Genomic DNA, 6,000 nt, shown 5'->3' on the forward strand with positions numbered 1-6,000 from the left:
GTGCTAATCCACTGGCAGGTATTACTTAAATAGTTCAAGTGAGAGAATGACTGTATGGAATGAAGCTCAAAGTAAATTCAGTGTGTGTGTGTTTGTGTCTGTGTGTGTACAAAGAAGGCTGACCTGGCACCCAGGCTTAGATAACATTTGCTCCATGTTCTGTTTCCTTCTGTTCCATTTAGATTCTTTAACAACAACAACAACAACAAAATAGTGGACACTATCCACAAACTAGTCCTTATCTCAGGTTCTGTGTATGTTTCCTATGAAGTGAGCTGTGGCCATAAATGTTCACATGTAAAGCCCTGACTTCACACATGTATACATGCTACATACTATATACATGTTTATGTGTGAAGCACTGCAAAATCTGCTCATCCCATTTGCACCTTCTGCAGAGTCTGATTGCCAATTCGAGTTCCTTTCAATGTGCTCCTTTCATCTGCCTTCTCATATGTGTCCTGATGGCACGCCTGGGGTGTGGCAACTTTCTAACACTTTTCACATTGGAACCGCAAGGCTGTGGGTTTCTGCATACTATAATGAATGCATTAACTGCAAAAGAGTCACTTTCAAAATGTTCAGCACTTACATTAGTGGATTTCAACAAAATTACCATGGAGTTTATCATATCTTTTAATCTTGGTGATTAAAATCCATCAGAAGTTATTTTTAATAATGAAATGAAATTTCTGGTGATTTTTTTTTTTTTTAATTCAAGGATCCTCAACCACTGCACGATATCCCCTTTGGGTCTCACTGAGTTGCTTAGCACTTTGTTTTTGCTGAGGCTGGCTTTGAACTTGCAATCCTCCTGCCTCAGCTTCCAGAGCAGCTGAGATTATAGGCATGTGCCACTGCACCTGGCTTCTGGTGATATTTTGAATAATATATTCAAAAATCAGTTTCACTTAACATGCTAAATGTATACAATTATATAATATGGGTTTTTTCCTTAAATTATGGATATTCCTGTTGCATTTCTGTTTTAATCTTGCTTACAACATGATACCCAAGTCTGAACTACAATAGGGAATGACAGTGAACACTCCTGATAACTATAAGTCCCAGTACTGTTTTACAGTTTATTTGTTTGCTTTCAATGAGATTTCATGTCTTTATTAAAGCAACTGATTATTCTAAGGAAGAGATAATGTGGATAAATGTTTAAAAAAAATGTTGGAGTTCCCTTTCTGGTAAATGATGGCCTTTATAGTCAGGAGATGCACCTAGCCAGAAGATGATGGTGATGAGACCAGGAATGGTTTTCTCCGGAAGGAGGAGCACTTTATCACTGGTGTTATGCACTACTGCCAGCACACAGTGGAATAAGAATAGATTTACTTTCAGCTGGCTTGCATATTGTCTTTAAGCCTCTGAGACAACACACCACTTATTGCCTGTACCCAGGACATCCTGTTCCCTTGTCTCTGTGTGCCCTTGATCTGCCATTGGGATCCTGACATTTTGGTCTTAAAAATATAAGAAAGAAATTAGTTACAAACTTTTGATGCTTGTTGGCAGCTTTATAAACTAGGAAAAAAACATGAGGTTGCCCTTAACTTTGCATTCTGTGTCAGATCTTGGCTAGGGTTAAAAGGTTCAAGAAAATTTTATTTCTTTCCATTATTGTGTTAGGGTGAGGAGATCATATTTTTAGCACTCTTTCTAATGATCAACTAAATGTGACATATTTATTCACAGACTTCCCTGCCTCTGAACTTATTTAAAATAAGTTTTAATTCTTTGTTTTAATATCATCTTTGTAGGATTTCATGTCTTTATTAGTTCTGCCTGAGTGTTGAAGGATAATATAAATGATAAATAGAAGATTGAAAAAAGATTTGGTTAATAAATATTCAATATGTGATTGTGGCTATGACTTTGTTTAAATATGTTAAAAGTTTATTTGGGAAAAAAAAAGTGGCTCTTTCCTGGTTTTAGGGCTTTTTTTGCCCTGAGAAATAGCAAAATGACATAATCAGTAATTTAATCACAGCAATTTTTGTTGGTGACAAATTTAGACCTAAATAGCCCTTCCACTGCCGTCTGTTACTCTGTAGCAGCTACCATATTCTGGGGAGAGGATTTGGGAGCTGTGGAGCCAATACATTGTGGTCTGGTGCTCTGGGCCGGGCTGAGGGTGGCTTCTTCTTCTGCTGATCAGACCCCCTACCTTCACCATGCAATTGCCTGCGTTCCTGTTCCTGTGTCTTCTGGAAGAAGCTCCTGAGTACAGGCTTTGTGTCCATCTCCCCTGCCCTGAACACAGGGCTTTCCTCAGAGTGGCCACAGCAAATGCTTGCTTGTCAAATGAACCCTGCTGGTTCTTGTATAGTGAATCTGGATTTTAGGTCAGGTCTTCTTCTTTTTTTTTCCAGTAAATTACGGTTATATTTTGAATTTGACTGAACATAATACAAACTTCAGGTCATGAGGTAGGAAAGCCACACTCTCCCCTCAAGGGAATACTTTTCACCTGGAAACCAAGTAAAAAACAGAGGTAAACTTCCCAGAGAAAATGGGTTTGGCTGTGTCAGATGGTAGAACATGAGACTGTATATCCCAGCTTCTGGGAAATGTCCTAAGCATGAAAAATTAATGGAAATAAAAGAATTTAAACCATTCCAGAAGAATCGATCAAAGAAAATTAAAACGATCTGATTCCTAGGTGACTTTTTCATCTTAATTCCCCTTAGAATATATAAAGCTATTGATAGTTACAATGGAAAGGTCTATTTTTGCTTTTTTTTAGCCTAATTTACTATTTATTTATTTTTATATAGAGAGAAATGGGTTTGGAATCAAAGTAGAAAAGCTAAGGGCCAACTATTATTCCAAAATAATAAATCTTTCTATCAAATGGGATTTTTAAAAACTTATCCTTTATTTTTTTGTTGGGTCACACTTGGGTTTTCTTGAAGCTCAAATTATACTAAGAAAAAGGCACAATCAGAGATAAACAAACCCACTTCCTCTGGAGACACAAAATAAATCATAAAGTAGCAGCTCATTCTAAACAGCACTCCTCATGCCCACTTGGTTCCTGGGACCATGTTTCTGAACCTTCCAGAATTTTCACTTTTGGTGGCATGTAGCTCAGTGCATAATGAAAGGGAAACTTCCAAAGAAACAAAGGAAGCATTTTTTTTTTTCTTTCATTGACAAGAAGAAAGCTGTCCAAAAGTTGCTTTGCCTTTATTCTTCATGAAAAGCAACACAAAACAAAACAGAATCAAAACAAAACAAAAAGCCCATGGGGAGATCTTGCATTTGATGTCCTGGAGCCAAACCTTAAGCCTCCCAATCACTCTTCCAGTAAATGAAAAAAAAAAAAATTCTAAACTCGATTAAAAACAACAACAAAAAACTCTAATAAAGCAGTCTGCATAATTGGTCTCTTCTCATCAGATTGATCACAGCTTAGAGTTAGCGATGTGTATTTGATGTATGTGGCTTTCTTAAAAACGAGGAAATCCTGTACTGCTAAGAAATTTTCAGTTGCTGTAGTTCTAAGAAATCAAATAGCATTGCCTAAATAAATTTTGCATTACTTTAGTGAATACTAAGTTAAAAGAGAAAAATGCTTTCACATACAACAGGAACTTTAAATCTTATTTACCATTGAATTCTCATATTCTAAAATGTGGTCATTATTTTAAAGGAACTACTTAGAAGTTTTTGGTCCACAAATATATCTGTATCAGTGAATTTTTATCAAAACATATTTAAGCCATTACTGAGGACCAGTTTGCTAGCTAGAAGGATCAGCAGTAATGTAATGTGAGGAACAAAACTGAAACCTCTTAGATAGGAGGGATTTGTGCTTGGTAGCTCTTGACAATGTTCTTCCTTTGACAATGGCCATAGGAATAATCAAAGGAGTCATGTTCTCTCATTTTCTGGTAAAATTAATTGAATTTTATCTTTCTTACCTAGTTACAGAGGTTACAATATTTTTTTTTTCATTTTGATTTTTAAAGTAGTTTCACTCAAGTTCTGATGTTTTCAGTTAACAGTGATACTGAGAGGTGTATCAAGTGTCAGCACTCTGTTCACACAGAGCTGTAACCAGGATAATTACAAAAGTTAGCTAATAAGCTAACTTTTCACTCATGTAAATTACTTTGAATAGTGAGCCCACTTTGGAAAGATAAATCCTAGAGATCCTTTTAATCAACATCATATTTCTGAGTGTGAAACCCTTTCATTGTTTTTTATTTCAATTGTGATTTGCTTACTGAACTGAATGCTTGAATAACTTTTCAGTCATTTCTGTTGATTTAATCAAACTTTTGTGGGAAGAGAATATGATGCCTAACATGGCTTTTTTTTTTTTCTAGAAAAGTATTCAAGAATCAAAAAAAAAAAGAAAAAAGAAAAGAAAAAGAAAAAGTGCTGCGTGGGCAGCAGAACTAAGATTGTGGAGGGAAAAGATTTGAAGTCAAGGTCACAGAAAATAATGGGGTAACCTAAAAATGCTTAACATGAAAATTTCCAGGAAATGAAGAAAACAAAAGTAGTTGCAGTATAAAGAAAAGACAGTGGTAATATTTATCTGAAGGGAAGCTGGACCTGGGATTAGTCTTGCAGTGGTGGAATACATTTTCAGATACTAACTAGTAGTTTCTGTCTCCATTCCTTTTTTCTCTTTCCTCATCCATCCTCAGGGGTAACAATGGCCCCCTCTGTGTTGAGGAGAGAAGCAGAAAGCAGAGAAGATTGGATGAAAGTCTCTGAATTAAGCTCACCTAGTTGACTGTGTCTGGGCCCCAGGGGGAAGCCCAGGAGGGGCCTCTCAGAGAGACAGGAAGATGGAGGAAAGAGACTGGGCATGGTCCTTGTGGTTGTGACAGAGGGTCTTCTCCATGTAGGTTCTTGGCCAGTAGACCACCCAGCCATGGCAGTGTATGTGTCTCTGAGCATTGCCTGTGAGTCCAGTGATTTCTTATGGGAATGAGTTATTGTCTGGGTTCTAGCACCACAGAGAAAGGTCTTGCAAGGGTAAGATAACTAGGTCATTGTTCCTGGGCACATAATCCAATCAGCCTTTTCCAAACCAGCAAAGTGGAACTTTTATAAAGAATAATAATTATTCATAGACTGTTTTGACTTAAAGCATATTAAAAGATGTTTTATTTTTCCCTCACTTTTCATACCCTGTCTTCCTTAGCTTTGGTTCTTCTTCCAAGCCTCATATCTTTTCTTAGAGGAGAACCACAAAGAGCCCCTGATGTAACACTTCAGGCACTTTTCATCTCTCATCTCATTTCTCTTTACAGTCTCCCAGGAGAAGAAGACCTTATAATTTATCAGAAAGGAGGCAGGTCAGCCCTCCTGAGGGGCTGTGATGCTGCTGGAGATCGCCTCATTGGGTACATCCAGGGGTGCACCTGCTGCAGGGCTGTGGCCTGAAGACATGGGTGATTCATTTGCAATAACAAATTATAATGGGGATGCTTTTACTTCTTGCATCCTGGGGCTTGATTTGAATTTGTTTAAATAAACTCTGAAATTCATCTTGCAGCTTATCAGCCTGGTCCTTGAATTGGATCTCTGAGGAAATCCTCTATTTGCTCTCTGGTTCCTCTCATTACTCTCATTCTGTCCCTTACCATTTGGCTTTCTCTGGACTCTTCCTCTTTCCCCATGTAGCCTTTGCTTAGTGGCTGCACTCACTTCTATGCATTGGACTGTTTCCTGGATCATTTATCCCAAGGCCACATCTCTTTCTGGAATGTTTAACTATTTCCTGACATCACCACTTGGGCATGTAACAATTACTTTAAACCATACTTGCCTGGAAGAATACTAGACATCATCAGTTCTCTAGGTCTCTTTCCTGAGTGTCCTCTCCCAAGGTATAGGTAGATTGACACATGGATGAATGGACAGATGCTAGGATAGATGGAAAAACAAATGGATAGATAGAGAAGAGTAGATGGATGATAGGATGGTACGATGGTATGAATAAGGTTTGTCCTCTCTGAAACACATGTT

The 6,000-nt window shown here is 37.6% G+C and overlaps 1 long non-coding RNA gene across 2 annotated transcripts in view; it reads left to right on the top strand.

The window, feature by feature from the left end:
• LOC125619545 overlaps positions 1-5,519 on the top strand; it is a 28,957-nt gene extending 23,438 nt beyond the window's left edge. For both annotated transcript variants that reach the window (XR_007351075.1, XR_007351074.1), the window contains one exon: positions 5,283-5,519. This is a non-coding gene — a long non-coding RNA (uncharacterized LOC125619545). The remainder of the gene's footprint in view (positions 1-5,282) is intronic.
• Positions 5,520-6,000: the final 481 nt, after the last annotated feature.

The sequence above is a fragment of the Marmota marmota genome, unplaced genomic scaffold (genome assembly GCF_001458135.2).
Source record: "Marmota marmota marmota unplaced genomic scaffold, marMar, whole genome shotgun sequence".
Classification (NCBI taxonomy): Eukaryota; Metazoa; Chordata; class Mammalia; order Rodentia; family Sciuridae; genus Marmota; species Marmota marmota.